A 9,666-nucleotide genomic window follows, 5' to 3' on the forward strand; every position below is an offset into this window, starting at 1 on the left:
TTTTATCTATCTATCTATCTTTTTATCTATCTATCTATCTATTTATCTATCTATTTATCTATCTGTCTGTCTATCTATCTATCTATCTCTCTATCTATCTATCTATCTATCTATCTATCTATCTGTCTGTCTGTCTGTCTGTCTGTCTGTCTATCTATCTATCTATCTATCTATCTATCTATCTATCTATCTATCTGTCTGTCTGTCTGTCTGTCTGTCTGTCTATCTATCTATCTATCTGTCTGTCTGTCTGTCTATCTATCTATCTATCTATCTATCTATCTACTGGAGCGTCTTATGGTGAAATATTTTTAAAAAAAATTTAATCGTGAAGAAAATGAAATATAGAAAGAAAGCATTTTTACATCTTTATCTTCCAAATTATCAAAAATTCCGTCAATACAGAATAGACTTCTAAATTTTATACAGCATTTTTCGTTGTAGAGCGATCTTTGTACCCTTCAAAAATTTTGTGAATAAAACAAGTCTGGCATCTACAGAATGAATACATTTTAGCCATTCTGTCATGCCCATATAACGCTCAGAAAAGTTAGGCGCAGAAAATGTAAAGAAAATTTAAATAGACCTCTGGCGGACAACGGCGTTGTCTGCATCAAGCAGGGCCGGCCTTAGGCCACTGCAACCTATGCGACCGCAGTGGGCCCCGCAGTTTCATAGGCCCCGCGCTAATTCTAGGTGTAAATTATTAAATTAAACCATTATTATTTAAATATAATAACAGCGTTTCCGCGGCCTCCTGATTTTCCAGTGCCTCCTCGAAATCTCCTGAAATTGCAAAATATACACGAAAAAGTCAAGGGAATCTCCTGAAATTATTAAAATCTCCTGAAAAATAGACAAAATTCTCAGTTTGGGGTGTCAATCGTACAAACGATTAAAAACAAAGCGGCATTGTCAGCTTTCATGTAATACTATTGTATTGCAAAGACAAATGTATTTTCTAATACAAAATCTAAATTTTGAAATTATCTTTATCCCTACCCAGACTGGGCCCCACGCAATCCGTTTCGAATAGGGCACCGCCATTGTTAGGACCGGCCCTGGCATCAGGTGTGGAAAAATATTCAAGTCGAGAGTTAGACAAGCTTGTACTGGGGAGTTGATGAACACGAGACGACTGTTTCAAAGTGGCCTAGTCTGAAAGCTTTCACGACCTTCTTCACACTTTCAGACAAAAGTTGGGTTTTGTCCTTTCTTAACAAAAAACCACATAGTGGGGCAAAGCCCTTCAGCCGATTGCACACTACATGGTTGAGACTGTACGATCTATTTTTTATCCGTATCGTTTCAGCTTTTGAATTTGTACCGTATCAGGAACTCCTATTAATAAATGAACATGGTGAGATTAGCTCTCTTAGAGCACGTGAAAGGAAGCGGGCAGTCATTTTAAGGTCGCCTCATACAAGGACAGGCCGATGCCGCACATGGAACAGGTCTCGCTCTCTCTCTCTCTCTTTCTCTTTCCTATCCTTGTACTGATTGCTCTTCTTGCAAAACTCAACATTCATAAAAATGTGGTCTACTGTTTCATCGTCCTCAATGCGGTAAAGACACCGTGTGTCGTACTGTTATCGCAACCGTCCGAAGTAAACACCAATTAGACAGTGACCGACTCGAAACTTGGCTAGGATGCACGATCCTTTCGGTGTGGTCTACTTATCTGCCTATAGAGCTCACCGCCTTTACTTTTCCCCAACTAATATCAGGTACCCATTAGAGCTGGATGGACTCAGTGGCACCCGAAAAAAACCCGAAATTAAAAATCCCAATCTTTACCAGGATTCAAACCCCAGATATCGGTTCGGTAGCCCAGTCTTTCACCACTCAGCCATCGCTCCTCCTGTAACAGAAGAGGTATGGCTTTTCCTTCCGTAGTGTTCTGGCTAGCGTTTCTTCTGTTTGGCGTAGCTCATCATTGCTTTATATATATATATAAATTTAAGTTATAAAAAAACTAATTCTCTTCCTAGTTAAAGAACATTAAATGGTCGGTAACAATGAGAGGAATCGATTACAGCATTAACGGAGAGTGCATGAACTTGTACACGGCGACCATCACCTTGCGTACGCCCAATATCCAAGTAGAGCAGAGTGGACCTTACGCATGTTTCATATTTACGTCTACTTCCGTTTGGCTACATGAAGGGGCAACTCTGACTGTCCGACGTAAGGGACAATATGTGTGCACATGACATGTTATATGCATATAGATTGATGGATAGAAAGTTAGACAGACAAGCAAAAAGATGGATAAGATAGATAGATAGATAGATAGACAGACAGATAGATAGATAGATAGATAGGTAGATAGATAGATAGATAGATAGATAGATAGATAGATAGATTAGATAGATAGATAGATAGATAGATAGATAGATAGATAGATAGATAGATAGATAGATAGATAGAGAGATAGATATAGATAGATAGATAGATAGATAGATAGATAGATAGATAGATAGATAGATAGATAGATAGATAGATAGATGGATAGATACAAAGGTAGGTGGGTAGGTATGTAGATAGATAGATAGATAGATAGATAGATAGATAGATAGATAGATAGATAGATAGATAGATAGATAGATTAAATAGATAGATAGATACAATCTTATCTTAAAAATACAGACGTTACTTCTAAAATGGAGATGATTAGTCCTACACGTGTTTCTAGGTCAATCTAGTCATGCATGTTAACCAATAACTTAAACTCTGCTAAGTCATTTTTTTTTCTGGCATTTAAAGCCATATCTGTCAATACTGTAAGATTTATTCCCTTTTTCCAAATAAAAAAAAATTATTACCACTATTTAAATTGACTAATTGGTAAATAGTTTCATTAGGGACGATGAATAATTGTTCAAAGTTAATACTTGATCATACAATGGGAATTGGGGAAAAAGTATAATTTCCCCTTTCAGATTTGTGATCTATAGGGCAGATCTATAAGGGATCCCTTTCTGTGGCCTACGTTAACGTGGGTGTCATGTAGCCAGCACAACGACCAAACGACTTTACTTTTCCCCAGCTAATGTCAGGTAAACATTAGAGCTGGGTGAACTTAGAGGCGCCCAAAGATCCGGAAATTAAAATCTCAGTCTTCACCAGAATTCGAACCCTGGCCCCTGGTTGGGAAGTCAAGCGCTTTACCACTCACCCACCGCACCCTAAATTTTTTTCTAAGTTAATATCAATAATTGTTTTTATTTTATTTATATATTATTTAATAAAAAAAAAATTTCGAATATAATTTCATGGAAATTAATTATTATTCGTTTTCCACAATCAATTATTATAGCTACAAAAAACACATCAACATTCGTTACATGGTATGATGAAACAACTGGTAGAGTGAACATATCAAAAGCCAGACGTGCACAGTTCCACACAGGGGATGTCATCAAACTCATAGCCCTCTTTGTCATTTGCATTTATTTAATAAAAACAGTGTAGAGAATGATTGATTAGAAAAATGTGAGATCCCTTGATTAAATCTATTTTAATAAACCAGACTAGTGTTTTCACTTTCGATTGGAGATGTTTTGTTTCTTTTCTATCTATCTATCTATCTATCTATCTATCTATCTATCTATCTATCTATCTATCTATCTTTTTATCTATCTATCTACCTATCTATCTATCTATCTTTTTATCTATCTATCTATCTATCTTTTTATCTATCTATCTATCTATCTATCTATCTATCTATCTATCTATCTATCTATCTATCTATCTATCTATCTATCTATCTTTTTATCTATCTATCTATCTATCTATCTATCTATCTCTCTATCTATCTATCTATCTATCTATCTATCTATCTATCTATCTATCTATCTATCTATCTATCTATCTATCTTTTATCTATCTATCTATCTATCTTTTTATCTATCTATCTATCTTTTTATCTATCTATCTATCTATCTATCTATCTATCTATCTATCTTTTTATCTATCTATCTATCTATCTATCTATCTATCTATCTATCTTTTTATCTATCTATCTATCTATCTTTTTATCTATCTATCTTTTTATCTATCTATCTATCTATCTTTTTATCTATCTATCTATCTATCTATCTTTTTATCTATCTATCTATCTTTTTATCTATCTATCTATCTATCTTTTTATCTATCTATCTATCTATCTATCTATCTATCTTTTTATCTATCTATCTATCTATCTATCTATCTATCTATCTATCTATCTATCTATCTATCTATCTTTTTATCTATCTATCTATCTATCTATCTTTTTATCTATCTATCTATCTATCTATCTTTTTATCTATCTATGTATCTTTTTATCTATCTATTTATCTATCTATCTATCTATCTATCTATCTATCTATCTATCTATCTGTCTGTCTGTCTGTCTGTCTGTCTGTCTGTCTATCTATCTATCTATCTATCTATCTGTCTGTCTGTCTGTCTGTCTATCTTTTTATCTATCTATTTATCTATCTGTCTATCTATCTATCTATCTATCTATCTATCTATCTATCTATCTATCTGTCTGTCTGTCTGTCTGTCTGTCTGTCTATCTATCTATCTATCTATCTGTCTGTCTGTCTGTCTGTCTATCTTTTTATCTATCTATCTATCTATCTATCTTTTTATCTATCTATCTATCTTTTTATCTATCTATCTATCTATCTATCTATCTTTTTATCTATCTATCTATCTATCTATCTATGTATCTTTTTATCTATCTATCTATCTTTTTATCTATCTATCTATCTATCTATCTTTTTATCTATCTATCTATCTTTTTATCTATCTATCTATCTATCTATCTATCTATCTATCTATCTTTTTATCTATCTTTTTATCTATCTATCTATCTATCTATCTATCTATCTATCTATCTATCTATCTTTTTATCTATCTATCTATCTATCTATCTATCTATCTTTTTATCTATCTATCTATCTTTTTATCTATCTATCTATCTATTTATCTATCTATTTATCTATCTGTCTGTCTATCTATCTATCTATCTCTCTATCTATCTATCTATCTATCTATCTATCTGTCTGTCTGTCTGTCTGTCTGTCTGTCTATCTATCTATCTATCTATCTATCTATCTATCTATCTATCTATCTGTCTGTCTGTCTGTCTGTCTGTCTGTCTATCTATCTATCTATCTGTCTGTCTGTCTGTCTATCTATCTATCTATCTATCTATCTATCTACTGGAGCGTCTTATGGTGAAATATTTTTAAAAAAAATTTAATCGTGAAGAAAATGAAATATAGAAAGAAAGCATTTTTACATCTTTATCTTCCAAATTATCAAAAATTCCGTCAATACAGAATAGACTTCTAAATTTTATACAGCATTTTTCGTTGTAGAGCGATCTTTGTACCCTTCAAAAATTTTGTGAATAAAACAAGTCTGGCATCTACAGAATGAATACATTTTAGCCATTCTGTCATGCCCATATAACGCTCAGAAAAGTTAGGCGCAGAAAATGTAAAGAAAATTTAAATAGACCTCTGGCGGACAACGGCGTTGTCTGCATCAAGCAGGGCCGGCCTTAGGCCACTGCAACCTATGCGACCGCAGTGGGCCCCGCAGTTTCATAGGCCCCGCGCTAATTCTAGGTGTAAATTATTAAATTAAACCATTATTATTTAAATATAATAACAGCGTTTCCGCGGCCTCCTGATTTTCCAGTGCCTCCTCGAAATCTCCTGAAATTGCAAAATATACACGAAAAAGTCAAGGGAATCTCCTGAAATTATTAAAATCTCCTGAAAAATAGACAAAATTCTCAGTTTGGGGTGTCAATCGTACAAACGATTAAAAACAAAGCGGCATTGTCAGCTTTCATGTAATACTATTGTATTGCAAAGACAAATGTATTTTCTAATACAAAATCTAAATTTTGAAATTATCTTTATCCCTACCCAGACTGGGCCCCACGCAATCCGTTTCGAATAGGGCACCGCCATTGTTAGGACCGGCCCTGGCATCAGGTGTGGAAAAATATTCAAGTCGAGAGTTAGACAAGCTTGTACTGGGGAGTTGATGAACACGAGACGACTGTTTCAAAGTGGCCTAGTCTGAAAGCTTTCACGACCTTCTTCACACTTTCAGACAAAAGTTGGGTTTTGTCCTTTCTTAACAAAAAACCACATAGTGGGGCAAAGCCCTTCAGCCGATTGCACACTACATGGTTGAGACTGTACGATCTATTTTTTATCCGTATCGTTTCAGCTTTTGAATTTGTACCGTATCAGGAACTCCTATTAATAAATGAACATGGTGAGATTAGCTCTCTTAGAGCACGTGAAAGGAAGCGGGCAGTCATTTTAAGGTCGCCTCATACAAGGACAGGCCGATGCCGCACATGGAACAGGTCTCGCTCTCTCTCTCTCTCTTTCCTATCCTTGTACTGATTGCTCTTCTTGCAAAACTCAACATTCATAAAAATGTGGTCTACTGTTTCATCGTCCTCAATGCGGTAAAGACACCGTGTGTCGTACTGTTATCGCAACCGTCCGAAGTAAACACCAATTAGACAGTGACCGACTCGAAACTTGGCTAGGATGCACGATCCTTTCGGTGTGGTCTACTTATCTGCCTATAGAGCTCACGACCTTTATCGGAAGTGTCCCAGCTCTCGCACCAATGTGCCAACAGTCAGTTGTCGGAGAAGGATCGTACACTTTCGTAAAAACACGGTACTTCAGGTACAAGTGCTTCCGGACTGCGGTACGTGCTGAAATATCGGCTCTGTCGTAGCGGACCAGGCCACAGTGGGCGACCACCCACTGTAGGTGGGTACCAACTGTATCGAATTGTACCGAATTTTCTCTTCGCGTATCAAGATATTCCTTCTTTTATTTTATTTCATTTTATATCTTTTCTTGTCTCATATATTGCATATTAGTTTGAAAACAATATTATTACATCCTATGCATTCCATGTGTCAATCTAGTCACGCACGGTAATCAATGACTTAAACTCTGCTAAGTCGTTGGTTTTCCTGGCTGATTCAGGAAACCCATTCCATTCTTCAATGGCACTTGGGAAGAAGGAGCACTTGTACGAATTTGTTTTAATGGATGCCTGATTGGTCCATATCTTGTGACCATACGACTGAAGTCCATCTAGTTTGAGATATACTGATGACCACGCAGAGGCCAGCATAAATGGAAAATCACAATTAACTCTTCTCTACTAATCGACGATACCATCGTTGATTTGACTTAATTAAATTAAATTAATATTAAATTTTTTAAACTTGACTTTGAATTATGTAAAAAGAACATGCATTTCCCTTTAATATTCTATATCAAATACAACATTTTCTGATAGCAAACAACAAAGCTATTGAAGCCCAGTCATAACAGGGTAGTAAAATAGTAATGCTCAAAATAAAGAGTCCCTTTAAAATGTGGAAAAAAAATTACGGGGAGAAAGAGTTAAAGCACACTACACATTCACTCTTGCGCTCTTGAACACTGACATTACAATCTTGCACCATTCACAGGAAGTAATTGGATTTACACTACAACATGGATCTAAATATCAACACAACATCAATTACAGAAAACTAATTAAGAAAAGACTGATAAGGTTGTTATTATAGCTGTAACATTAGACCACGTATCGGAAATTATACATTCATTCTAGATCTAGATCTCAAACTAGACTTAAATACCTAAGTGTTATAATAAATAAAAAACTATCATGGCAACCTCATACTGATGAAATTATTACAAAATCAAACAAAGCAAAAGGGCTTATCAAAAGAAATATATGCAAATCAAATAAGAACATAAAACTAAAATGTTGTTATACTTGGTTAGGCCGATTATATCAATACATCCTCTGTTTGCCCCCCCCCCCCCCCCCAAACATTAAGAAAGTGGAAGAGACTCAAAATAGAGCAGTGAGTTTTTAAACAAACGAATATTCACATTTGGCTAGAGTAATATCTTAAGTAAAATCATTTAAATTTAGAAAATAAATCTTACATAGGGCAATCGACCAGCTATTTCACACTTCGCCGTGAAACGAGGTTAGGGTGCCCCATTTTCTAATCAAAAGCCTCTTGTAAATATAAGTCATATATGTGAAACACCGTTGTGCGCAGAAATGGGTGACCTATCATTTCCTGTTTGAAATTTGAAGATAGCTTAGGCGAGTACGAAATTGTGGCAGGTTGAATTTTATTCTTTGTAATATTCTCGTCATCTGTTGACCGCCAATAAAGTTTCCATGTTTCGGATGTTCCTTCAGAGTTGAAGATAATTACTTCCTAGTCCAAACCTCCCGCAGGACGACGGGGGATGGGAGCGGGCAGGGTTTGAACCCGGGACCATCGATAAATCTGAACGACAGTCCAGCGCGCAAACAGCACGACCAGGCAGCCATCCTGTTTTAAAGCCCATCAACTGTCGATTCTATATGTATTTAGTATAATGAGGGTCTTTCTTTTTCTTTGCGAGTATTGACAATTCCAGCGGCTTTTGATTTTAAAAAAAAGTATTTATGTCCAATTTAATCGCTCGCGAAGCCCTCTCTTTTTTTTTCTCTTCGTGTCATTCGCGATGTCACTAGTTGGTCAACCAATCCTCTTGTCTCTATTGGGTATACAAATGGTGACCGGCCATTTCATCCCCGGTCACTTCATCCCCGGTCACTTCATTCCCGGTCATTTCATCCCCCGGTCATTTGATCCACAATTAAATATTTTTCTTTTTTCATTGTTTATATGTGCTGTTAAGGCTTTGACTTTCAGCCCTCATTTCAGCTTAAATATAAATATGATTATGTAGAATGCTTTTTAATATTTTTTGACATGTTACTAATGCGTTTATAGTGTATGACGTAATGATCAAAGGCCAAGGTTTGATGGAAGTAGTGAACTTATCATCAAAGGCCAAGTTGTGGTGAAAGTACGACCATGTTTCACTTTATTTTATTTTTCAATCGCTCTTTCTTGAAATTGGGGGCGTCATTTTTAGCCTTGAAATAAGGTTTTATTTATTTTTTTCTAATAAAGGCTGACTTCACCCATATGAGGATAACACTTTTGTTTACATTACCTCTATATTTATACATATTAAATTTTTATAGCTAGTAATGGCATTTAATTTTAATTTTATTCATATCTAATATGTTACACATTTTGTCATTTAAATACAAAATGAATATATTAAATATTACTTATTTCATAATTTTTACAATAACTATTTGTTAGATAAAATGATTAGATGATGAAAATAACAGGGCATGAAATGACCAGTGGATGAAATGACCAGGGGATGAAATGACCGGGGATGAAATGACCGGGTATGAAATGACCAGGGGATGAAATGACCGGGGATGAAGTGACCGGGGATGAAATAACCGGGGATGAAGTAACCGGGGTTGAAATGACCGGGAACCATACAAATGAGTCAAATGAATTTTTATTTTATTCTAGTCCAAACGTCCCCATAGGGCGATGCGAGATGGCAGTGGGCAGGGTATGAATCAGAGACCATCAAGACGACCGCCCTTTTACCCAGCTCAGGAGCCCTGCAATCTCCCAAAATGATATTAGAGACTGTTAAAAGACGCCATGAAAAAATATGTATAATTATGTCCAGTTTTTCTTTCTCTATATATTTACAATGTGCTCAGAAA

The 9,666-nt window shown here is 35.4% G+C and overlaps 1 long non-coding RNA gene across 1 annotated transcript; it reads left to right on the plus strand.

Annotated features, from left to right (window-relative positions):
- Window positions 1-1,997: 1,997 nt before the first annotated feature.
- On the plus strand, window positions 1,998-3,531 carry LOC129923875 (uncharacterized). Its single transcript, XR_008775823.1, has 2 exons — window positions 1,998-2,187; window positions 3,320-3,531. It is a non-coding gene; the product is annotated as an uncharacterized LOC129923875 (long non-coding RNA).
- The last annotated feature ends 6,135 nt before the right edge of the window (window positions 3,532-9,666 follow it).

Source organism: Biomphalaria glabrata, chromosome 18 (assembly GCF_947242115.1).
Source record: "Biomphalaria glabrata chromosome 18, xgBioGlab47.1, whole genome shotgun sequence".
NCBI lineage: Eukaryota > Metazoa > Mollusca > Gastropoda > Planorbidae > Biomphalaria > Biomphalaria glabrata.